We start from the raw sequence: 27,711 nt of genomic DNA, 5'->3' as shown, positions 1-27,711 counted from the left end.
ACGTAGACCCCCGGCGTCGGATTCGACGTTGCCCATCATCCCCTACGGCGCTAACCCCTAAACCCCCAACCCAAAACCTCCTTACCTAACACTACAAAAAAATTTACTTACAGAAGCAAGAAAAACATGCCTCAAATGATAGTGATGTGGCCTCTAATTACTTTTAGAGACAACAAAGTAAGTGCCCTTAATAAGTCTGTCGCTAATTAATGGAATGCCCCTAAAGCCTCTTTTAGAGGCAATACAATATATTGCTTTTAAAAACCCATATATTTAGAGGCAACCATATAATCTTGCCTCTAAATATAATTAGAGGCATTATAAAAGCTTGCTACAAAATACCATATATATTCAAGGGCGACCATATAATTTTGCCTCAATATATGATTTGGGGCATCATTAAAATTTGCTTCCAAATAACATATGCATTTAGGGGCAGTCATATCATTTTGTCACAAAATATAATTAGAAGCAATTTGTATATTAATGCTAATGATATTTGATGCAAATAAAAATTGACGAGAATTTTTTTTGGAGGCACAATAGTACAATACATAATATATGCCTCTAATACATACATTGGTTTTAAATCAGATATACACAATTTATTCATAGAGTATCCAATTTTATGATTAACAATGTTGATTTCATTAAATTAAACTAAATTTTTTTTATTTATAATAGAATAGTCATTACATTATTGATCTAAAAAATGTAATTAAGTTATTACTAAATAACTTAGCTAGCTTCAATACAATTACATGACTTGTTATAAACATTTGATAAAGTGAAATAACAAAGAGTTTTCATTAAAACTCTAAGCTTAGCTTGAAAAAAAGACATTATTTTCTTCAATTTCTTCCAATACGATCCCTAGCCATCTTCATTGTATAATCTCCTACCATTGTATAAGTATGGAATTAATAATTTGTAACTTTGAAAAGTAAATAAAAATAACTAACTTATAAAAATAAGACAATACTTTTTATTTGAAGTCACATTGTGAGTTTCTTGCTCGAACTCAACTTCCTCATTTTCCTCGGGTACATAATCACCATCTTTCTCAAGGGAAACATTGTACTTCTGCTTACTTTTCTTAACTTTCGAACTACTTACTAAGCTTGTCAAACAGGCAGTAATGCGCTTTATGCCCAATGTCTTCATTCTAATCTTGTTAGTTTCAATTGTCTCGAGACTTTGTTGTTCATACTCATTTTGGCTTATGTAATCATACTTTGAATGTGCTTTTCCACCCGATCTAGACATATCAGCACTAAAAAAACAAAATCATATATAAGTGTAAAATAAATATTAGAAATCAAAGCTTTAAAAAACTAACGATATAGGTTGCTCAAAATCAAAGTTGTGTACAATTAAATGCTGTTCAAACAAAAATGCAAATACTCTTAAAAATAAGCAAATAGAATCTTAAGAAAAAAAAAACCCAAACAAACAAAAAAAAACTACTTACAGTATATATGTGAAAATTACATAATAATATTACACCACACTATAACAATGTAAAGAAATCCATAACTACAATTAATAGACCAAACAATTAAAACATTTTAAATATAGATAATTCATAAGTGATGAAATTAAGTGCTTAACTGGTTAGTGAATGATTCAAGAATACATTGGTCATTTTTTTACCAAAAACCAAAGGCACTTAAAATAGATTAATGATAATCAGATAATAAATAAAGAACTAAGTTCAGTAGTTCAGTGTGCAACCAAAGCCATTATCCTTAAACAATATTATAATAAACCATATCATGTATTCTTTTGACCTTGCTAAATCATTATTAGCCTTCACAAATTGCTAAATCCTTATATGTTGGGGCTGGGAGCATTAACTTAATGGCGTATCACGTATGATCATATCCTTGATCAAACATAATCCTTTTTAAATACATGTTCTCCTATGTTTATTACTACTATTTGATATGCATAATCAACATCTGTTTCACTCTTTTCCCACACAACACATTGTTATATGCTGTTCATTCTTCTATATCTCTTCTTTATTTTTCTGACACAAATCATTAATCAACACATATTTTCACCAAATTCAACCCTTATTATACATTTTAATATTTTTAAATAGCGTTATACATTTATCAAAACTTCCCTTATAGTATAATAGTAGATAATAAACATTGCATCAAATTGATAGATTTTATAGCATTCAATTTCAATTCGACAATCAAAGTAGTTCAATCTAAAAATTTTGAATAATAACCCTAAATTAATTCAATCTTAAAATTAAGAATACTTTAAATTCAAAATAATTAAAAATAACCAAAACAATTTACTTCTTGTTTCGGTTGAAAACAATGGGACCTTGCCGAAGGTCCGCTGAAATGGAGAAGACTGGATTCGATCCAAGTTGTGTTGGGCCGAAGGTTTCCTGCACAGTGAACACACGTAAACTAGCCTCGGGGGTGTTTCCGAGGAAGGCCCTCCGATGCTAAAGTCAGTACAATGTGTAAAAGGAAGACACTATGCAAGAGAGTTTGTAGCTTGAGGCTTTTGTGGAATATTTCTGAATGCAAGAATGAGCATATGAATCTGAACGTCCCCCCATCAATGTGTCAATATGATGGCTTTTATACCTCATCATACATGGTGAGGTTGGGCCTTAGCCCAATTGGCATGCTTTGTGGGCTGACCTTTGACTTTTGTGCAATTGGAGAGTTGAACCTTGACCTTGGGCTTTTAATTGGATCATTTAGTGCTTAGGCCCAATTCTGACTAAATTGGACCCAAACAACTTGCCCCCCAGACCCGATTTGGAAGGATGACGGGTCGGGTTTGATTTAACTCAGAAAAGGAGGGAAGTAAATGATTTAATTGATCCAAAAATTTGAATTTAAACCGTAATTAATGAGATAACAACGGTTAATGATTTGCGGAAGTTGGACGGATAATGGGCAGTTTAATCACAAGACATGTGTTTAATGGTTACTTAGTGGGTATTTAAGAGAAATTAAAGCACAGACTCTTCGTATCCCGTACCTGAAGATATAAACAGAGGCGCGTCATTCTCCTCACTTATTCACCGACACGAACCCAGACTTCCTCGAGAGAGAAACCAAGAACCCGCATCAAAACTTCGCAAATTCCCCGAGCATTGAGCTTAGAAACTGAGACTTGCCACTACGAACTCGTAAATCGGCAACTTTCGCTTCAGATTAAGGTAAATTCCTTTTATTTCAGTTTATTTTTCTTCGAATTCGAACTCCTTCCCCTTTTCTTTCGACTTTTCTCTTCGAAATAATCCATGGCAAGAGGAGTTAGAGGTAGAGCCCGTGCTCCAAGAAGAGCAAGGCCGATTCCCGATCCTAGGAACAGGATTGGGACCTGGAATGGTCAAAGGCCGGAGTCTGACCCTGCTGAAGGGATTAGGGCGACTCCCCTTTCCTCGGCTCCTCCTCAAAGAACGGATGAGCCGAGCGCTTCTGGACGGGATGATGAAGTTCCCGCTGTCCTTTGGGATATCCTCCCTGGGTTTTCAGAGTGGGAGAATGCCGAAGTCGTTTCGGCCATGATAAAGAACCGTCCCTACTCATGGTGGGTAGAGAACGCCGATCAATATCGATTTGCCGAGCAAATTGAGTTGCATTACGGCATTTTTGAAGCTGATGGATATTGGTGCCGAATGCCCTCAGCATCCGATAGAATCCATCGTCCACCCCCGGGGTATGTGGGGGTGTACACGAGACAGCTTCAGTATGGGCTGAGGTTCCCTTTGGACGTTTTCGTCCGAGACTTGCTGATCCATTACAACATTTCCCTATGTCAGCTAACCCCCACCAGCATCCGAAGGGTGATGACGTACTTATGGGTCTGCAAGTTCTTCAAGTACGTGCCGAACCTGCACTGCTTCAGAAAGCTCCATCGGCTAGTGCCAAATATTCAAAGTGGGCACGGAAGCCATGGTTCTGGGTGGTATCGGATTGAGTCCCGGCCCCAATACTTGACCATGTGGCCAAATGACTCTTCAGACAAGGACTGGAGAGGTCAATGGATTTGGGTTAGGGCACCCACAGATCCGGGCCACCCTTGCGTCTTCAGCGCTCCCCGGTACTTAGCTGAGCCTGATCCCGAAATGGGAAGTCTAGGTCCCCCCGCAGATAACGGGGCGGATCCGAACCTGGATCAGCAACATATCTTCGGCAAGCTGCCGAACCCGGGGGGAAGTGGTCGAATGCAGCATATCCCGGAGACTTGGCTCCCCGATACGCATTACGTTTTCCAAGAGAACATGCTAGCAGCTGTTGGCCTCAGCCGAAAGTTTAAGGATGGTAAGCTTCTTCGGCTGGGGCCGAGGCTTTTTAACTACCTCTTTTTCTTCTCTCGCTTTGCTTTTTTTATGCTGTGCCGACATATCTGAGCTAAACTTTTCCCTTTCCTTTTTTCAGAGCGGGACGAGACCAACGTTGGTATTAACTACGCTCGTCTTGGTGTTAACCGAGAGCGAGTTGTAACTGAACGGGCCCCGTCTATCACTGAGCCGAGGCATAGGGAAGTTCATCTGGATTCTTCCCACTTCCAAATTGAGGCTGTTGCTCTGTATCAGAGGCAGAAGCCTTGGTGGAAGAAGAGAGACCCTTGGTTTCAGCTGCTGAACGAAGAAGCTGAAGCTGCCCGCACAGCCGAAGAGGTTGCACGGGTACTTGAGGCTTGCGAAGGAGGAGAAGGGTCCTCCAGAGCTGCTGAAGCCGAAGCTGCAGCTAGAGCAGCTGAAGAAGACGAGGCTTTGCTGAAAACCTCGGTGAGCTTTCAGACAACTTTTTTTTTTTTTTTTTTTTTTTTTTTTTTTTACTCACATTCTTCTTCCCCCCTGTCTGTTACAGTCTGAAGAGAGTAACAGACACAGAGAAGGCAAAGCTCCTGTTCGTCTCGAAGACCAAATACAAGAGTCTTCAGACTCAGATATGGACGAGCAGCCCCTTCTGAAAAGGCGCCGAAGGATGGCCATCATCGGCCCTCATGACTTTCAGCAGAGGCCGATGACCATCGGCGTCGCAATAAGGGAGCCTGAGGAAGGCAATGGATCGCCGAGGGTTCCCCAGCCAACACCCCAATCTCCTCAAAAGACCCCTCCGCCACCTCCTGAGATGGAGGTGGATCAGAGAACTCCCGAACCTAAGGGAGGGGTCCAAGAAGAAATGAAGAAGAGTGCTGATGAGCACGAAAATAAGGATGCCGTGATGTCCAGCGCTGAGGGCTTCACGGAAGACATCGCAAGAGAGGTTGAGGCTTTCGTCCTCACCCCTGAAGAAGAGGAGGTCATAGTAATTGACTCCTCTGAGAAGGATGATGCTGAGACAACCAAAGCTAATCAAGCTCCATCGTCATCCTTCCCTTCTTTCCAGACTCTGCATTCTGGAGAAATGGGTTTCTCGGCCCCCCGAATTCCAATCCCAGATCACATCTGGGACCTCATATGGGGTCAAAACCGAGAAGGAGCTGCAGCCTACTTCGGCAATTTTGCTGGCATGTCCGAAGTAGACAGGGCAAGGATCTGGTCGCTGAAGGCCACTGCTGGGATGGGCGAATCCAGCAGATCAGTTCCTGACCCAGCCAGGTCTAACCAACTGCTGATGATGCAGGTAATTTTCCTTCATTTCCTCCGAAATTCAGCTCTTTATATATATATATATATTTTTTTTATTTATTTTTTTTTGTCTTCCTGTTTTCAGTTCGTGCACAATCAGACTCTCACTGTAGAGCTGATAGATACCCTACAAGATAGGGTAGACGCTGCTGTGCACGAAAAGAAGGTGGCTGAAGAGGAAGTTAAGCTTGCTAAGCTGAAGCAAGCAGCAGCTGAAGAGAAGCAGCAGGAGGTTGAGGAGTACGGGAAAAAAGCTGCCGAAGCCCTGAAAACCTTCTGCGATGCTATGGAGAAGGAAGTTTTTCCCCCACTGATGGAAGGGGAAAAATTCCTCCAGGAGCATATGGGAGTGGACGTCTCCAAATTCAAGGCTGCCGTTGAGAGCCGAATTCAAGAAGGAACTGCTGCACAAGCTGAAGTGCAGCAGCGTCTAGAGGCTCTTGAAGCCAGCCGAATGGCTGCTGAAGAGTTGCTCCTGGCCAAAGACGTCCAACTCTCAGAGGCTGCTGCTGCTGCTGAAGCCCAAAGAGCTAAATTCCAAGAGGCTGAGGATCAATTGCTGATCCAGAAAGTTGAAGTGGCCCAGGCTCAGACAAAGGCTTTCCAAATTCAGCAAGAGCTGAATGAGCTGAAAGGTTCCTCCTCCCAAGTCGCTGATGAGCTGAAGAAATCCAAGGAAGACTTGGAGGAGACCCAGAAGAAGCTGGCTGATGCTGAGGCTTTACTCAAAGTCCGTGTTTATACCCAAGAGGAATATGAGATGGGTTTCAGAAACGGATTCCGAGTATGCCGAAGAGTCTGCCTTCATGCTGAGCCGAAACTGGACTGGTCTAAATGTGCTGAGTGGGTCCAGAATCCCGAAGACCCTCACATGAAGTATGCAACTCCAGCCGAAGCTGAAATTCTTAAGGCTGAGGAAGCCGAAGAGGAAGCTGAAAGACTGGAGTTGGAAGCTGAGCAGAGGGAAAGGGAGGCTCGGCAAAGTGCAAAGCCCGCTTCTTCTGCTGCTGGGGCTGAGGCCACCATGGGGCTCAACGCTGATCAGTCTGATCCTCCGGCTGAAGCATAGGAACTCGGGCAGTCGTCTTCAGAATCTTGCGGTTCATCATGTGCTTAACTTTAGACTTGCCGCTTTCTGAGTTTTTTGCCTTGTTTTTTGCTTCAGCTTGCCTTGTCGTACAACAGTTTTATTTTTTTGCTTATGTACGTATTTCGGCAGCTGTTATTTTCCGCTTGTGGGCGGCTGCCGATACTGAATTATTGAACTTGTAGCTCAATTTTTGAGCATGAAATATTAATCTAATGCTCTTTTCTTCAGTTGCTTTATTTTTGAATGCTTTACTGTTTCTTTTCTTCAACTCTGCCGAACATAGTTGCACTGAGTGCTTCTTGCCCCCACAGAAATTGAAGTATGACTTCAGTTGAATAAGCAATTTCTGAACTTCTTCAAAATGGGTATCCGAAACACAGGGCCAACTGAAGGCAATGCTTCTGGGATACAAGTCTTACTGAAGATTGACTGTCTGAAAGTTGGATATCCGAAACACAGGGCCAACTGAAGGCAATGCTTGGGATATTAGCTTTCTGGGACTAACCTCTTTAGAACAAGTCTTACTGAAGTTTGACTTCAGCTGAAAGACCAGCGTTCTTAAAGAAGACGCATATCCGAAACACAGGGCCAACTGGAGGCAATGTTTCGAATAATGGCTTTCTGGGATACAAGGCTCAGTTAAGGCAATATCCCAGAATTGTCCATGGACTAATGTCTTTGGAGAACAGGTCTTACTGAAGTTTGATTTCAGCTGAAAGACCCGTGTTCTTTAAAAAGACGAGTTTTGTAAGCCATCTGAAACCCAGTTACCCGAAGGCGAAGGTTTCAGACGAGGCTGATTTAAAAATTTTCAACTGTTGCTGTTATCCTTGATTTTCTGTCTATCTTTGAAAAATGGATACCCGAAACACAGGGCCAACTTAAGACAATGTTTCGGATAATGGCTCTCTGGGATACAAGGCTCAGTTAAGGCAATATCCCAGATTTGTCCATGGACTCATGTCTTTGGAGAACAAGTCTTACTGAAGTTTGACTTCAGCTGAAAGACCGGTGTTCTTTAAAAAGACGAGTTTTGTCAGCAATCTGAAGCCCAGTTACCCGAAGGCGAAGGTTTCAGACGAGGCTGAATAAAAAACCCTTAAAGAGTAGATAGAACAAAGAAAATTTTGAAAGGATAAATTGTAAATATTTATATAAATGGCGGCTCCAAGGCCTTTCAATAGTTCAAAATGTACTTACAAAGATTGTTCTGCCCCGAAGGGTTTACACATGATATTTTTTCAGTACATCAGCGTTCCAGTGATTTTTCAACTCAGTTCCATCCAACTGCCGAAGTCGGTATGTCCCTGGCTGAAGCTCATCATAAATTTCATAAGGTCCCTCCCATGTAGCTGAGAGTTTCCCATGGATTCGGCCTTTCTGAACTGCAGCAGCATTCCGAAGGACAAGATCTCCAATTTTGAGAGGCCTTGCATGGACCCTTCGGTTATAAAATTTGCTGACTCTCTGCTTATAGGCCGCCATTTTATCTCGAGCTGAGTCTCTTACTTCGTCGAGGAAATCGAGAGATTCCCTCATCAGTCGCTCATTCTCAGCCGAGAAATGGTGCACTCGAAGGCTCTCCGAGCCAATTTCCACTGGAAGGACGGCTTCGGCACCATACACCAGTTCAAAAGGTGAGTGGCCCGTTGCCTCTTTTTCAGTTGTCCGAAGGGACCAAAGGGTTCCAGGGAGCTCCTCTAGCCATTTGGACTTTTGATCTTCCACTCTCTTCTTGAGGGCACTTAAGATCTGTTTATTTGCTGCTTCGGCTTGTCCGTTACTCTGCGGGTGGCATACTGCTGAAAATGCCAGTTTTATGCCGAACTGATCTGTATATCGCTTCAGCGGTAAGTTGTCAAATTGCCTCCCATGATCGAAGACAAATACTCTCGGGATGCCAAAGCGAGTGATGATATTCTGCCAGATAAATTTTCTGACAGTTTGCTCTGTAATGTTCGAGGCTGCTTCGGCCTCGATCCATTTACTGAAGTAGTCGACACCAACTATCAGCCATTTTTTCTGGTAAACAGCCTCTGGAAATGGTCCCAGTATATCCAGTCCCCATTGGGAAAACGGGAGTGGATTAAGGATCGGCTGAAGATCCCTTGCTGGCTGATGGATAACTGGAGCATATTTTTGACATTTTTCGCATTTCCGAACCAGCTCCTTAGCATCTGCGATCATGGTGGGCCAGTAATATCCGGCCCTCAATGCCTTGTGGGCTAAGGTTCTTCCCCCAATGTGGTTCCCACAGATGCTGAGGTGAATCTCCCGCAGGATATAATCTGCATCTGTTGGTCCCACGCATTTCAGCAATGGGGCTGAGAAGGACTTTTTCAGAAGTTCCCCCCTGAAGACAATGAACCTAGAGCTGGTTCTCTTCATTTTGGAGGCCAAAGCTTTGTCCTCAGGAGTTTCTCCCCGAAGCTTAAAAGCTAAAATGGGTTCCATCCAACTAGGCTCTGGGTCAGCGCAGCACACTTCAGGTGCTTCGTCGACACTTCTTACCCGACGCACTTCTACATATACAGACCTGTTCAGCTCGGTAAAAGATGAACTAGCAAGTTTGGAGAGTGCATCGGCCTGAGTATTCTGACCCCTTGGGATCAGCTGAACCTCAAAAGTTTTCAGCTCTGCAATGACTGATTTGATCTTGGCAAGATAAGCTATCATGGAGGGCTCTTTGGCCTCATAGCTGCCACTGATCTGATATGCAACTAGCTGAGAGTCTGTTTTTAAGCAGACATGATCGGCTTCCAAGGAGATGCATAATTGTAGGCCGGCGATTGCTGCCTCATATTCGGCTTCATTGTTCGAGGCCTTAAAAGAAAATTTTAGTGCATACTCAAAGGATTTGCCTTCGGGAGAAGTTATCACTACTCCTGCCCCCGAACCGTTTTCGGTGGAAGACCCATCCGTAAACACGGTCCAGACTTTCTTTTCACTGTCCAGCACTTCTTGGTATGAGCATTCGGCCAAGAAATCCGCCAGGGCTTGAGCCTTAATGGCAGCCCTCGGACGGTAGCTGATGCTGAATTCGGTGAGCTCAAAAGCCCACTTGGCTAGCCTACCGGATTTTTCAACCTTGCCAAGAACTTTTTCCAATGGCTGATCAGTTAAGACCACTATCTGATGGCAATCAAAATAGGGCCTCAGCTTCCGAGCAGCTACTACTACCGCGAAAGCAACTTTCTCGAGTAGAGGATAGCGGGTCTCGGCATCCGTCAGTGTATGACTGACGAAATAAATCGGTTGCTGACTCTTACTCTCTTCCCTCAGCAATACTGCGCTGATGGTGGCCGGGCTAACGGCCACATATAGGTATAGAGTTTCTCCTTCAACTGGGCTAGCCAGCGTTGGGAGTTGAGCCAGATGCTCCCGAAGCTGTTGAAAGGCGTCTTTTTGCTCTTCCTCCCAAACAAGCTCTTTTGTTTTCGGGAGTTTCAGGGCTTTGAAGAAGGGTAACCCCTTATCCGAAGCTCTGGAAATGAACCTCGAGAGGGCTGCCATTCTTCCGGTGAGCCGCTGAACATCCCGCTTCGTTTTCGGCTCAGGAAGGTCGAGCGCCGCTTTGACTTTAGAGGGATTGGCATCAATCCCCCTTTTGCTGACCATGAAACCCAGGAATTTCCCTGACTTCACGCCGAAGACACACTTCTTCGGATTCAGCTTCATTTGATGCTTTCTCAAGGTGGCGAAAGTTTCAGCCAGGTCCTTTACATGGTCCTCTAGTTTTCTGCTTTTGACGATCGAATCGTCAACATAGACTTCCATGTTTCGGCCCTTTTGATCGGCGAAAACTTGATCCACCAGCCTTTGATAGGTTGCCCCCGCATTTTTCAATCCGAAGGGCATCATTTTGTAATTATACACCCCAGCGTTCGTGACGAATGCTGTCTTGGCTCGATCGTCGGGGTGCATAAAGATCTGATGATACCCCGAGAATGCGTCCATGAAACTAAGCAAGGCATGGCCACTTGTCGAATCGACTAGCTGATCGATTCTTGGCAAGGGATAGAAATCCTTTGGACAAGCCTTATTTAGGTCCGTGAAGTCAACGCACATCCTCCAGGTACCATTGGGCTTCTGAACCATCACCACATTTGCCAGCCATTCCGGATATTGGCAAGGTTCAATGAACCCTGCCTCCAATAATTTTTTGACTTCGGCTGCGATGTCTCGGTTCTTATTGGCGGAGTAATTCCGCTTCTTTTGCTTAACTGGTCGACACGCTGGGTCAACATTAAGCTTATGGGAGATGAGGTCTGAACTTATCCCGGGCATATCAGCTGCCGAGAAAGCAAACACATCTCTGTTATCCCGAAGGAGCTGAATAAGTTCACAACGGGTGTTAGGATCAAGGTCCATCCCGATTGTTACACATTTCTCAGCATCTCCTTCGGCCAACTCAACTGTTTCAGTCTGTTGGTCCATGTCCATTGCCGATGGACTGGACTCTTCAGAATCTGGTCTGCTGCCAATGTCAGCAGGTGTCCCAGTCTTTGTGTTCTTCGGCTGGCTCTCTGAGTCTTGCGGCTCAGCTGAAGAGTCAACCTTTTCCCTTTCGGGACCTTTTTCTCTGGGCACGGATCCTTGGGCCGAAGCACTTAGGCCTTTCGGCTTTTTTGCGCTTGGCTCTCTTTCTTTTTCTTTCTCCTCCTCATCCTTGTCGTCATCTGGGCGACTATTGGATGGGTTGAGGTAGTTGCACCTTCGGGCGTCCTTTTGGTTGCCCTGTATCCTTTCGGGGAAGCCGGCGTCTGAGACGTAAATCATCAGCTGATGATAAGTTGAGACGACCCCTTGGATCTCGTGAATTATGGGTCTCCCCAAAATCACGTTGTACACTGAAGGAGCGTCGATGACCAAAAACTCAATCATGACGTTCCGGGCTGCCTCATCGCAACCGATGGTGACAGGAAGTGTCACCTTCCCATCTGGATAAGTTGAAGCCCCATTGAACCCGGATACCGGATAGGGTACCGGCGTAAGGTGCTTGGGCTTCAGCTTAATTTGGTTGTAGGCCTTTCGGAACAGAATGTTTGCTCCGCTGCCACCGTCAACAAGGACCTTACTGACGTCGTGGTTGCCCACCGTGGCGATGATCACCAACGGATCCTCGTGAGGGAACGTAATCCCCCGGCAGTCGGCGGCTGTGAACGTCATGTTCGGCACCGGCGACTGGGGAGATTGAATGTCAGCGTTGTTCACCTGGTGAGTCAAAGCTCTAAGGTGACGCTTGTGCTCCCTCCGAGAGTATATTCCTCCCGAGATAACATTGATCGGAGGGAATTTCCCCTCCGGTTTTTTACTGTTTTTCCGGGGGAAATCAAGGTCCTGCCGAGGGTCCTTTGCTAGCCTCTCGGATTCTTTTTTCTCGCGGTGATCCGCGATGTATTTTTTCAAGTATCCCTTCCGGACCATGTCCTCTATCTGGTCCTTCAGCTGGATACACTCCTCAGTGTTGTGGCCCGAAGACTCGTGGAACTCACACCACTGATTTTTATTTTTTCGCTGATACCACTCTGGGAGTGGTCTCGGCTTTCGGTAACTCTGCTCCTCCTTCGTCACACTGTAAATTTTGGCGCGTGGAAGAGAGAGCGGAGTGTAGGACTCATATCTGCCTGTGTATGAGGCAAACCTGTCCTTCTTTAGGTCGTTGGCCAAAGATGGCTCCGGAGCCTTTGATTTTCCCTTTGCCTTATGGCCTTGGCCTTCAGACAAGGGTATTTGCCTCTGTTTCCCTCCTCCGGATTGAGGTTGGGTTTTTGCTTTATTCCATTCTTCGGCTCGGATGAACTTATCCGAAGCACTAAGAGCTTCCTCCAAGGTCTGCGGGGTATGCATGACCATGAAGTCTAGGAATTTTCCTGGCTGAAGGCCATTCTGCATTGCAAAAACAGCTAGCCCCTGGTCCAGCTGGGAGACGCTTGATGACTCGTTACTGAAACGGGTCAGGTAGTCTCGGAGGCTTTCGGTTTCCCCCTGTTGCAGACTCATGAGCTCTGCGGTAGTCTTCTCTCGGCGGTTTGCCGTGGAAAACTTGCTCCTGAACTTGGAGGACAGATCATCCCAACCTGTTATGGAGCCTTGCCTTACTCCCTTGGAGATCCACGCTTGCGCGACCCCCTTGAGAGTGGTTGGGAAATATTTGCACCAAGTCGCCTCGGATCTGGGGCAAAGATGCATATGAGTCTCATACGAGGCCACGTGGTCCTTCGGATCCGTGGTCCCGTCATATGTGATATGCGACGGTATTTTAACCGTGGGTACGCGCTCTTCCAGTATCCATTGCTCGAATGGTGAACTAGCGGGTAGCATAATGGCCTTGCCCTTGTTCCTGGCCGAAGGGACCGCGCTCCGCCCTCTTAGAGAGGTAGGAGTGGTTTTCGTCCCTGGCTGGGAAGTCTGGGCCTCGGCTGCAGGGAACGAGAGGCGACTACGCACGCTCGGTTCCTGGCCGCCGAGTCGGTCAAGGACGCTTCTGCGAACAGTCTCAGGTTCCCGGCGAGTAGATTCTGGCCGAGAAGCTGAGCTGCTGCTCTTATGCGCTGCTGGTCTTGAGGATGAGGATCCTTTAAATAATTGAGAGTTCTTTTTCCTCTGTTTTTCATTTTTCCAAGAATCCTCCTCCCACTCTTCCAGTTCCCGGAAGGAAGGAAGCTTCCCACCGTCATGGTCTAACTTCCTCCGCTGATGCCGGGTATGCGGAGGAGTTCGATCACGAGGCGGTGGCATATTCTGTGCCCTCATTGCCTCCATGAGTACTGCCAGCGCTCTTGCCACCTCTTCCGAACTGGGCCCCGTCAAAGGGGTCCCCGGCCGAGTGTGGGAATGAGGCCGTGCAGCCGATGGTTGGCTTTGGGACACTGAATATGTCCTATGATCAGACTGACCCCTGCTAGACCGAGAGTGGTCCGGCCTATATTGAGAGTCATGCATTATAGGAGATAGGGAATCCTCCTTGTATGATCCTCCCCCCGAGCCGGCACCCTTGGGAGAGTTCCGGTCCGGCGAGGGCGATGGTGTAGGGGTTTTAGGCTTTTCGCCCGCTCCTTGACGGAGGCTTTTGCTCTTGCGGTTCTTAGCCATGGCTGCTAAGATAATTGCAAGATGATCTTGGTTAGGAATTTGGCTTAAAGATTTTTGAAAGTCTTCCCCACAGACGGCGCCAAATTGTTTCGGTTGAAAACAATGGGACCTTGCCGAAGGTCCGCTGAAATGGAGAAGACTGGATTCGATCCAAGTTGTGTTGGGCCGAAGGTTTCCTGCACAGTGAACACACGTAAACTAGCCTCGGGGGTGTTTCCGAGGAAGGCCCCTCCGATGCTAAAGTCAGTACAATGTGTAAAAGGAAGACACTATGCAAGAGAGTTTGTAGCTTGAGGCTTTTGTGGAATATTTCTGAATGCAAGAATGAGCATATGAATCTGAACGTCCCCCCATCAATGTGTCAATATGATGGCTTTTATACCTCATCATACATGGTGAGGTTGGGCCTTAGCCCAATTGGCATGCTTTGTGGGCTGACCTTTGACTTTTGTGCAATTGGAGAGTTGAACCTTGACCTTGGGCTTTTAATTGGATCATTTAGTGCTTAGGCCCAATTCTGACTAAATTGGACCCAAACACTTCTATTGATTATTGAAAATTTTAATTACCTTGGATAGTGATATGTACTCTGACCAATCAAGTTCGATCGGCCACAAACTCCAAACGCTATTTTAATTCGTCTCCCTTCGCTCGTCCAGAGTTCAGTAAGATTGTTTTTTGAAATTGCTTAGGGTAAAATTACGGGAGGAAAATTTGATAAAGAAAGATAGACAAGGGATAAATCACCACATACGGAGTATTTCACAAAATCGGGGAGGGAATAACAGATGAAATCAAAGTAATTCCCTCTCAATTTTTTGGGGCTAGTTTAGTTTCGCAAATTTCCCGATTTTGAAACGAAATTCTGCCAAAATTATCATGAAGATAATCATGATAAGTGATTTTTTCTATTTATATTGATCGAGTAACCCCTTATTATATACACTTATTAAGTGACCATTGTCACACTAATGGAGTAACCACTTATTTTACTTATTAAATAACTCTTACCACAATGACAAACTAACTCCTACCTTACTATTAATTAAGTAACCCTTATAACCATAACAAATTACCCCCTATTACACTAACCGAGTAATTCAGGGTGGATGGTCATATAGTATGACAAGTTACATACAAAAGTTAGGGTTTGTTCAGTTCACCTTATTTTCACTTATTTCAGGTGTAATAAGTTCAGATAAGTTCTGTTCAGGTTTAAGGTTTACCTCAAGTACAAATTACAATTAAAATTAGTTTTAATAAGCTAGGTCTAATAAGTTCAGATAAGTTAAGATCAGTGAAAACCAGGTGAATAGAATACACCCTTATTATTTATAAAATAAGTTGCTATCAACTTAAATAGTATAATGTAAAGTGAAAATAGCCAATGTGTATAATTTGTGCACAAAATATAAAATATAGGTATTAGATTATAACATTACATTCGTAGTATTCGGAAAACTAATGTAAACTTTACCCTACCTAAATATACCATGACTTAGGGCATGTTCACATTTACTGAACTGAACTGAACTTATCTGAACCGGTTAGAGATGAACTGAACTGAACTGATTGGAGCTGAACTGAGCTGAAATAAATATTTTATGAGAGAAGGAAATTAGCAGCTGAACTGAACTGAACTGAACTGATTGGAGCTGAACTCAACTGAACTGAACTGATTGGAGTTAAACTGAACTGAAATTAAGTAAATTTGAACAGGCCCTTATAATTACTTGAAATAAGTATAATGGGCTAACTCTAAATTTTTTTTTTCGTATTGATTTTACATATTATCTTCATTTGTAATAATTTTAAATGTTGATATTTTATTATTTAATTTTTTTTTCAATAAAGTACTTACTACTAGAGTTTATGTTGTAAAATCGTAACATAATATACTTTTCTATTTCATTGTAATTGGAACAATTTGAATGACATTTGTGCTAAGAAGTATTTGTATCATTAGTTACTTCATTCGCATTTTTTTTTATTTTCAACCAACTCCATTATTATCATAATATAATTATTTATACTATTCATCCTATTACTCCGTGCTCAAGAAAAAAAATAGAGCAAGTAATAAAATACGGAGGGAGTAGATATATGAAAGACTAATACAAAAGGATTTTACATAACATATGTCTCATATGTACTAATCAAAATTCTAGTGAATTTAAGTATGTAATTATGTAAACAGTGTAATATATGACAGTCTCAATGTACTACTCAAGGTTTTTTTTTTTTTTTTTTTTTTTTGGAAATACTAACCCAAAGTCCCAAAGATACACATAATAAAAGTTTTTTTTATTTATAATTGTACTCGTATGATTGTAGTGTAAAATATTCATAGAAATCAATATTTTTACACTCCTAAAAAATACAAAGGAAAAAAGAAAAAAAACAAAGTTCTTTCAATTCTTTAATTAGGCGCTAATTCCACTTTCAAATGCCGCCAAAACACTAAAAATATTTAGGGTTAATCTCTTTAATAAACCTTGGGATTGATATTGCATAATCCCATGATTCACAATTGTCATTGCTCAACCCAATTTGCAAATTTCTTTGATACACCAAGAAATATTCTAATCAATTTTCTTAAAATTTTGATGAAATTGGAAATGCTTTGGTTGTCATTAGTTCTAACACAACAAAGAATAAGAAATGTAATCTGCAAAACATGCACAGGTAATATATACGGAGTAGATGATTTACTTATTACTTTTAATGGCAAAAACACTCATTGAAGATTTTTTTTTTACTTTATTTTATTTTGCAATTTTCTGTTTCATAAGCTAATTCTAGATAACCATGTTGAACAAAATTAATTGTGTAGTTATTTTATTCAATTTGGCTTGATTTTCCTCTATACTTGATTTAATTTCGTTCCATTCTTAGAAAAAATTCACATACTCCATACCTTTTTCAATATGATGTAAGTACTTGTACCGCTCTTTATAGTATTTTATTATATATATATATATATATATATATATATATATATATATATATATATATATATATATATATATTAATTTGGGGCTTAGAGATAGTAAATAATGATGTTTTGTATATTCCAATTGCTTTTGCTTTTTGATCCATTTGTTTCGGTTCATTCTAAGAGATATTGGTATAGAACTTAGGAGTTGTGTTATTTTAAATTTGTATAGTTTTATTTCATGATTGGGTTTTTTATTTTTTATTTTGATGATTTATGAAATGATACATGAATTGAAAATAGATTTTTTTTTTTTGTTAGTAAGTTTTGTCGGTTAGTTTGTGCAATGGAGTATATGTATTGATTTGGTTAATTTTGTTGCAGATATGATATCATATTGAATAATACCATTTCTTTCAGAAGATAAACATGTACCTTTGTTAAATTTCAATATTGTTAAATTAAAATTTTTAGCAATAACTTATAATCTACTAATGCTTAAGGGTAATGTAAATTTCGCCAGTACTAAAAATAATTTTTAGAGGCAACTATGATTTCACAAATTCTAAAGAGGATGTTTAGAGGCAACCTTAATTCCACTAATGCTAAAAATAATATTTAGAAGTTACGCAAAATTCATTCACGCTAAAAAAAGGCATTTAGAGGCAATAATATTTTCATAATGCTGAAAATGAACATTTAGAGGCAATCATAATTTCAACAACGCTAAATAGGAATTTTAGAGGCAACTTAAAACTTGATAACGCTAAAGCTAACTTTTAGAGGCAATACTAATTTCATTAATGCTAAAAAGAACATTTAGGGGCATTCTCTAATCCACTAATGCTAAAAATGACTTTTAGGGGCAACCATAGTTTAACTGATACTAAATATATCTTTAGAGGCTACCAAAAATTATTTGCCTCAAAGTTTTGCCTCTATATATAATTTTTCTTGTAGTGTAAATTTGGGAAGCACCAATTGTAGATCACTTGCGAAACCCCTAAAAAAACGAGTGTCGATTGAGGCGTTTGTGTAGTGGGGATTTTTTTTTTTTAGAGTTTCGGGGTGTAGATATTGGGGGTTTTGGGTTGGGGTTAGGTGATTTAGGGTGTGAGTGAGGGGACCGCCGATACAAAGGAAGGTCCGGGCGCGACGGTGGTTCGGGGTTCTGGAAGCAGGTCAGTGGGTGGTGGTAAGGAGGGTGGTCGTGGGTCGTGGGGGCAGGGTTTCTTTTAATTTTTATTAGTTTTTCTTTTATTAGTTTATTTTAAATTTCTAATAATCTATTATTACAGGTTGGGTGACCGATTGGGACCATTAATAAAAGCAAATGACCCCAAAGTTCAGATTTTTTAAAAATTAATCTATAGTCAGGATTATTTTATGGATTATTTTGAGCGAACAGACAAAAGTTGAGATTTTTTTTACCATTTTTTTAAACAAAACAAGATAAAATATTTTCAGAAAAATTTGATGAATCAAATAGAGCAAAGTATATTATATAATATGAATGCTTCATTTTTAGCGTTATTATAGTGTATGTTACGATAAGTGTCAAATAAATTAAAATAAGTTTATGTAGATTAATGTCATGGTGTGACATAGACACACAGTATCATTTCCTGATAAATTTTATTGAATTTGTGATGTTATTCCATTGTTGATTATTGGCAATTAACCGTCATGGATACAAGAATACTCCTCTCTTGTGTGGAATAGAGAAAAAATTGAGAACATCATTGAACAAAGGGGCAATCAACCATTCTTAAATTGAGAATTGATTTTGGTTTTAACAATCAATCAATATTGATTTATTCATGACACAATTTATTACATTGATTACGGAGTATAAGCTTAATCACGACTCGGAGAAAAAGAAATTAATCTTATTTTGAAACAAACAACTTGGAATTGAAAGTCGTGGAATCAGTAACTCCAAATCTCCAACACATAACATGTTAGGGTTGGTGACTTGGTGAGTGCACAATAAAAATATACTAAACACGTAGAGATTGAAAAGTATGAAAAACAAAATATAAATAAAGGCATGCATGATTAATACTTCCTCCATATTTTTTATTAGATGCAAAACTTTTAAATTTACGGACTCATAAGTAATTTTGGGAGATGAAGAGATAGAGAGTAGAAAGAAAAAAGTGGCCAAGACTCATGTGGTATGAGAAATGGAGAGAATTTATTAACAAAATAGTAAACTGATTCATCTAAAAAAGTTTCAAATGTAGAAAGTGATGTATCTAGAAAACGGAGGAAGTAGTTAAAAAGAAATGCACACACAATATTTAACGGGGAAAATTTTCCAAAAAAAAAAAAAACAACAAACAATGAGCACTCAAAATTAGGCCTATTCACGGATCGGATATCCGAAGATTCGGATATCAAAAATTGATATCCAAATCCGATTTGAAAAATTCGGATATCCGATATTCGGATATCCAAAATTTTCGGATCGGATGTTTCGGATATCCATTATCCAATATTAAGTAAAATTGTTATGATTACTTTCTAAATTTCACTAATTTTATCGTTTTTTTTATCGCTAAGTTGTACAAAATATTTTAACAAAAATAGTAGTCCTTTTGCAACTAATATTATCATCAAATATATTAAGAATATTACAATAAGTTAATAATACAGGGTTAGTTTTATATGAACAATTTAAAAATTATATGATTTTAGGCTTTATATTTCGGATATCTTTCGGATATCGGATATCCGAAATTCTGAAAATTAATATCCAATTCCGCATCCGATATCCGCCTTTTCGGATCGGATATCCGATCCGAAATGAAAACTCGGATCGGATATCCAAAAATTCGGATCAGTTGCGGATCGGATTATCGGATTTTCGGATTCTCAGATAGTTTTGTACAGGCCTACTCAAAATAAATCCACTACACGAAAAATAGATTAGTACAATGTATAATAGGATCGCAGTATTGGAGGATGATGTAGGTAGATAGTAAAATATAAGCTTCCAAGTGATGTTTTTAGAGACATGAGATATTGAAAAATATATGTGTGATATATTTTCCGTATATATCTTATAGTTGGATATAAGCTTCCAAGTGATGTTCTTAGAGATATGAGATATCGAAAAATATATGTGTGATATATTTTCCGTATATATCTTATTATCAGAATTATATGTTTAGGTTTATTTATGTTAAGAAAATATTTAGTGAATACATCGATAGGATATATGGTATATCTTTTAGAAAGATTATTTCCTATCTTATGAGAGTAGATTTTGTATAAATACTCAACTTATTGATGAATAATAATAAAGCAATGCAAACCATTATATTATATTTCCTCTCGAATTAATTTTTATTTTATTATTTAAACAAATAAATACACGTTCATATCCTTAAAAAAATAGACGTGCACTAATAACATTATATAAAAATTATGAATAAATTATAATGTAATTCTGAATAACTGAACCTATCCACAAGTTAATGTGAAACTCGGTTACGTCGCTCGCATCAACAATGATGTCTCTAGCTAAACTTTATAGGATCGTTCGGGACTCGTGAACTTTGATTGTTTTAGTTGGGTTATGAGAAATCCAAAAATCACCATTTGTGTTCCGGTTGATGTTATCTGGTCGTCATGAAAGCTGGATAAATAGCTCACTTGATATGTTCTTGTATCTGTAACAAGAATAAAGTCTTAGTTCTTGCTCAATGAAAACCTCATTTGCGAAATAAGGAGCTCGTAGTAGAAAAATTACGCGTTTGGTTTTGTGATCATATGTTAGCAATCTTCCACTTCGATCACTTTTATTAATTGACCGAAATTCCCATCATTGATAACGAGAACTTGTATCGGTAAAATATACATGACCGGTCTCAGAGTCGATATCCAAACCACAAACGAAATTTAACTCCTTAAGCACTGGTTTGTATTATATTGTATTATATTTTTCGTATATATCTTATTATAAGAATAATATATTTAGGTTTATTTATGTTAAGATAATATTTAGTGAATATATTTTTAGGGTATATAGTATATGTTTTAGGAAGATTATTTTCTATTTTATGAGCGTAGGTTTTGTATAAATATTCAGCCTATTCATGAATTATATAATAAAGCAATACAAACCATTATATTATATTTCCTCTCTAATTTAGCAGATATTCAACACTTTACATATAAAGTGTTGATCATATCTTATATTATAAGTGTATGATTTGTATATATACTCAACCTATTGATGAATAATAATAAAGCAATACAAACCATTATATTTCTCTAATTTAGGAGATGTCCAACACCTTATATATATAGGTGATGTATGGAGGTGGAAGAAGCCAAGAAGTGCGTAGAAACTTCTACGTACTTGCTTTAATTTACATAATTACATAAATCTAGAATCTTCATGAGCATTCACCAAATTTAGATATTTTCGCAATTCTCCGTCAATTTCTCAATATACATACTAGAATTTTTTAGACACCGAGAGACATACTAGTAATAACTTTTATGGAATTTAAGTCACACTTAACCCAATAGAAAACATCATTAAAGTCAAAACCATTAAGTTGGGATTGTGGTTGACTGGTGGTAAGTTTTAACATCCACAATTTTTTTATTGCATGAGATTGGTTGGAGTTTTGCTCAACTCTCATTAACACCACCATGTTCGAATACTATATACAGAGTACATACTTAACAGTTAAAATTCAGTTCAGCTCAGTTCAGTTCAGTTCAATTCAGCTCCTAATTTCCTTCTCTTATAAAATATTTATTTCAGTTCAGTTCAGTTCAGTCAATGAGAACAAGCCCTAACACTTGAAAACATATACACCCTAATTAAGCAGATATAACATTATTCAGAATATTCTATATATGTTAAAGCATGGAGCTTTTATACTGAAAGGCAAATCGTAATCTCTTAACAGAAAATTTCTTGCACTAAAATATTAGATACTTGTAAATGGAATTTGACCTTTTTTTTTCTTTCCTTTTCTTTTTACAAGAGGGAATTTGACCGTTGATCCTTATAATAGCCAAATTCTCACAATCTCACATCTATATGTGGATTACCCCTTTGAAAAGTAAAGTTGATTGTTTGACTCCACTTAAATTGTAAACAACTTTATTTTAGTATTTGTAGAATTTAGAGCCTGTTCTCTTACGTTGAAATTCAGTTCAGTTCAGTTCAGTTCAGCTCCTAATTTCCTTCTCTTATAAAATATTCATTTCAGTTCAATTCAGTTCAGTTCAGTTCAACTGAGTTCAGTCAATGAGAACATGCCCTTAATTTGTTAAATTAGAAAGGAGTTTGTAATTAAATTATTACTTCCTAATACAACAAGGTAAGATAACAGCAAGGTTTCAAAAAAAAAAGGGTAAGATAACAGCTAAATAACAACGGCGTAGATCGATCGGTGTTTCAGTTATAAAACTGTCTATATATTTACGAATAATTGATAGTGTCGATAATAATGATGGTTTAATTTAGTTGTAGTGGCAAAAATACCAACCAACGATATTTTTATTTAATTACTGTTAAATTGTGACTCGAAATCTAGTAGGGCTGACTTTGAACGATTATATCTATCAAACTACAACTGATTTTGAGGTGATTCAAGTTGGAGGTGATAGCTTGGTTAAAGAGCTTTCCAACGATAGGTCATAAGCCCAATTTCGATAAGAAACGAGAAAGTTATGACCATTTTACAAAAACCTGATGAAGCTGGAAATTTGCAACGAGGCTGCGAGCTATAGCTCTATGCGAGTGAGCTATAGCTCGGCCCTATGAGGACTTTCGGCAGGCATGAGCTAGCTGCCGAGCTATAGCTCGGTAGTTAGGTTATTCTAGGATAATTTATGGAATATTTTCCTGAAATTATATCTTTTCTATGACGGTTATTTGAGTATACTTGGGGAACAATTTTAGGGTTTTATTAGGGTTTCCTTGTGTTATAAAAGGACCTTTTAGTTGATCAATTAGATCATACCTTTCGAGCCATTAGATTTAAGACTCCTTGTATTATTTTCTTGTTTCTTTCTCCATTATAGTGAAGAAGCTCTCGAATCCCCCACCTGTGGATATAGGTCTATTTTGACCGAACCACGTAAATCCTTGTGTTTTTTGTTTATCTTCTTTATTGCTTTTCTCGTTCTTAATTTCATTGACTTGTTCCGCATTAATCAAATACGATTACACCCTAATTTCCTAACAATTACACTAACGGTGTACAAGCTAGCTTGGACTAGGATATAAGCTTATACCAACCATCTATCTAAAGTCGTTGTTTACACTGACAAGCAAGCATATGAATTGGTGCAATCTCATATGCTACCTACAGTATGAACTGACGCAGTCTCATATGCTATCTAAGGTTTAATGTCATTATTATCCTAAAAGATAACGACATTTTGTTGATATCTTTCCATACATACTTGAATTAATTTTCAAATCAAATCAAATATTTTGTAGTCTTAACAGTTCAACGAACTTTTGTTGGGATGGTTTATGGTTAGATTGACTTATTCATTTAATTTGGAACCAATCAATTTTGCTTTGTTTAGTTTTTACTAAATAATTTGTTAAATTGTGACTCGAACGATTATATCTATCAAACTAAAACTTATTTTGAGGTGATTCAAGTTGGAGGTGATATCTTGGTTCAAGAGCTATCCAACGATAGGTCATATGCCCAATTCCGATAAGAAACAAGAAAGTTATGACCGTTTTATAAAAACCTGACGAAACTGGAAATTTGCAACGAGGTTGCGAGCTATAGCTTTATGCGAGTGAGCTATAGCTCGGCCCTATGAGGACTTGCGGTAGGCATGAGCTAGGTGCCGAGCTATAGCTCGGTAGTTAGGTTATTATAGGATAATTTATGGAATATTTCTTAAAATTATATCTTTTCTATGACGGCTATTTGAATATACTTGGGAAACAATCTTAGGGCTTTATTAGGGTTTCCTTGTGTTATAAAAGGACCCTTTAGTTGATCAATTAGATCATACCTTATTGAGCCATTAGATTTAAGACTCCTTGTATTATTCTCTTGTTTCTTTCTCCATTATAGTGAAGAAGCTCTCGAATCCCCCACCCGTGGATGTAGTTCTATTTTGACCGAACCACGTAAATCCTTGTGTTCTTTGTTTATCTTCTTTATTGCTTTTCTCATTCTTAATTTCATTGAATTGTTCCGCATTAATCAAACACAATTACACCCTAATTTCCAAACAAGTGGTATCTAGAGCCAAGGTTTTAAGGTCTTAAGGTTTAGGTGTTTATAGATTAGTTTGATTAAATTATGCCAATGAAATTTGATAATGAGAAATTCAATAGGCAAGTGAATTTTGGCCTATGGAAATTGAAGATGAAAGCCATCTTGGTTCAAAGTGGCTTTCGTCACAAGGCTCTTGAAGGTGTATCCAACAAGCCTTTGGGCATGACGGTGGATACGTGGGAGGAGATCGATTTGAAGGCTCTTTCGGCAATTCAATTATGTCTCTCTGATGATGTTTTGAGAGAGGTTTCCAAGGAGACGACTTCTGCGGGTTTGTGGTTGAAGTTGGAGTCACTTTATATGACAAAGAGTGTGACCAACCGTCTACTACTCAAATCTAGACTTCATGATCTTCGTCTAGAAGAAGGTAAACCGCTTAAGTCTTATTTAGATGAATTCTTTTCTATTATTATGGATTTGCAAAACATCGATGTTGAGATCGATGATGAGGATATGGATATTAGGTTGTTGTGTTCTTTACCGCCTACATATAAGCATTTTCGAGATACTTTATTGTATGGTAGAGATGATTTGAGTTTGGAGGATGTTAAGGATGCCTTAACCCAGAGAGATTTAATTGACAATAAGTTGGTTAATAAATCTAATAATCCTGCTCAAAACAATGCTTTAGTTACTCATGGTGGTAATAAGAATTTTGGTAAAGGAAAAGTTTGTAACTATTGTCATGTGAAGGGTCATATCAAAGTCGAGTGTTGGAAATTTAAGAAGAAGAATGTGGAGAAGTCCAATGAGGACAAATCCGCAAATATTGCCAATACCGACGATGATGATGATTATGCACTTTAGGGTTACGAGCTTTAAGGTTGCGGTTTCTACGATCTCTTCATCATAAGTTCCCCTTTGAGATCTCTTGGTAAAACGAGAAACCGTGTGGATTTTTGGTATGGAGTCTATGATAGATTGCTTTTGATTTTTGTTTGTGATAAAGTAGCAATCTTGGTTATGCATTAGATTTTGTTCTAGTTATGCTATTTCTTATCTCAATTTTGGTACTTTTGTGATTTACTAAGTACAATTGCAATTTAGAAATTCTTGATGTAATTTTTTATTTTTCTAGAATTGCTTAAGTTTTTTGGTTTGGTTTTGAGATAAAGAAGTGTTTGAAGAGAGTTTGGTCAATTTTGATAAGCATGCTTGGCGTCGGGACATTATACTCTCAATCTAGGCCATGTGATGGTTTTGTGTACGGAATTTTGTGTTCGGAGACGCACCGGTTCACAAGTTATGGAAGATGTCCGTTTGGTGATAGCCTAATGTGAGTAGGCTTATGGAGTTTTGTTTAAGGTTGAGCTTTTATGTTTTATTATGAGCATTAATTCTTGGTTTTTGGTTCAAGGTGGAGTTACCTTGTTTTTGGTCGATTTCAAGCCAAGGTGGAGATTGTTAAATTGTGACTCGAAATCTAGTAGGGCTGACTTTGAACGATTATATCTCTCAAACTAAAATTGATTTTGAGGTGATTCAAGTTGGAGGTGATATCTTGGTTCAAGAGCTTTCCAACGATATGTCATATGCCCAATTTCGATAAGAAACGAGAAAGTTATGACCGTTTTATAAAAACCTGACGAAGCTGGAAATTTGCAACGAGGTTGCGAGCTATAGCTCTATGCGAGTGAGCTATAGCTCGGCCCTATGAGGACTTGCGGCAGGCATGAGCTAGATGCCAAGCTATAGCTCGGTAGTTAGGTTATTATAGGATAATTTATGGAATATTTCCTAAAACTATATCTTTTCTATGACGGCTATTTGAATATACTTGGGGAACAATCTTAGGGTTTTATTAGGGTTTCCTTGTGTTATAAAAGGACACTTTAGTTGATCAATTAGATCATACCTTATTGAGCCATTAGATTTAAGACTCCTTGTATTATTCTCTTGTTTCTTTCTTCATTATAGTGAAGAAGCTCTCGAATCCCCCACTCGTGGATGTATGTCTATTTTGACCGAACCACGTAAATCTTTGTGTTCTTTGTTTATCTTCTTTATTGCTTTTCTCATTCTTAATTTCATTGACTTGTTCTGCATTAATCAAACACAATTACACCCTAATTTCCTAACATAATTAGTTACCTTTAAATATATTGGATGCAATGATCTAGCACTAAGCCAACTCTCTAAGATCAAACACCGCACATTGTGACATTTCTAATAATTTTTTTCTACTTTTTCTTATTGCTTGTCAAAAAAAGATCACGAACTAACTAGTCACATTAATTACTTTCCATGTTAAGCACAATTAAAAATATACAAAAAGGTCACTAAAGTTTTAGACATAATATATATTTAAAGATTGGCACATAAAAATAAAGGACAAAATCAAGACAATTAGACAAAAAATTTATAAAATTAGAGGGAATAATAAGGGTATCAAATCAAAATAATGAGTTCCTATAGAGCTAGTAACACTAGTGACCATTAACCACAAAAGATATTGCATGCTTATAATATTTAATATATACTTTTTATGTCATATTATACTTTTGGAAATATTCGGTCCAACAATTATTTAGTGATTATTGAGGAATAATCATAAAATAGAAAATAGAGGTTAAGAGAGAGAAAGAGGAAGTAGTACATTCAGGGAATATGCGGAGAGTAACATTATTGCATTGCGCAACCTCTGCGCCACGTACCAAACTAACACTCGATGTTGTCATATTGTGTGCAACACACCCCTCCACCCCCACGAGGGTTTCATTAGTTTTTTTTTTTTTTTTAAAAAAAAAAAAAATTGATTTATATCTATGTAATTGTAGGAATATGTAATGGTTAATTGGTTATACTTAAGGTGTTCAATCAAAAAAGGGTTCGAAAAATTGGGTTGGATCGAACAAGTAAACTAGAGTAAATCAGTCTTAGTTTGTCTCTGATTTAAGCTGATTTGTAATAAGAATTTTAAAAACGATCTTGATTTGACTCAAAATTTTACTTAACATTATGAATGCAAACAAGATTTTTTTTTTTTCACTATATGTAATGTAATATGGAGTATAAGATTTTCAAAAAAGAGAATTAAAAATTTAATTTCTTTTATTTTTTAAATTAAAAAGCATTTGTAGTTACAAAAATAGGGGAGGGTGTAGTGCATGATTTTATCATATTTTTATATTTATCCAATAATTAATACATTAAAGTGCAATGTAATCAATTCTTAATCCCATGCATGGATGCATGATTCACTCTTGGGAACATGATTTCTTCTCTCTTTCAACTAATTCAATAAGTGAGTACATGTTTTCTTAAAAGAGGAAAACAAATGTACTAGAAATATTATTTGTATATGTATAAATGAAGAAGTGATTATAACGTACAAGCAAGAAATTAGAGCAAGCTAAGATAGCTTGTGCAATTGTATAATTAAACCTAGTTAGTCTTATTGTCTAGTACGGAATATAAATTAACCAATTATATAACGTTGTACTCATGTTGTAAGTCAAATTGCCAAAAGAAAGAACATGCATGAAACAATACGTAGTACTAGTATAGCAATATATAATTATATATCACTACAAAACAAAAGAAATGTGATTTTAACTCAAACTTATTGTACTTTTTGTAGCTTATCCTCTTGGAATTAGGGTACTATATTGTCAACTTTCTATTAAGTGAATGCGAATAAGATGCGTCGATAATAGGAATTCTCTTAGGGATCGATGATTTAATT

General features: G+C 38.5%; 1 long non-coding RNA gene across 1 annotated transcript; it reads right to left on the bottom strand.

The window, feature by feature from the left end:
- Positions 1 to 873: 873 nt before the first annotated feature.
- LOC110701955 lies at positions 874 to 15,357 on the bottom strand. The gene is made up of 3 exons (XR_002507427.1): positions 14,378 to 15,357; positions 983 to 1,273; positions 874 to 898 (listed from the first exon to the last, which is right to left on the bottom strand). It is a non-coding gene; the product is annotated as an uncharacterized LOC110701955 (long non-coding RNA).
- Positions 15,358 to 27,711: the final 12,354 nt, after the last annotated feature.

Source organism: Chenopodium quinoa, unplaced genomic scaffold, assembly GCF_001683475.1.
Source record: "Chenopodium quinoa cultivar QQ74 unplaced genomic scaffold, ASM168347v1, whole genome shotgun sequence".
Taxonomy (NCBI): Eukaryota; Viridiplantae; Streptophyta; class Magnoliopsida; order Caryophyllales; family Amaranthaceae; genus Chenopodium; species Chenopodium quinoa.
This window is presented reverse-complemented; position numbering and strand designations above follow the sequence as displayed.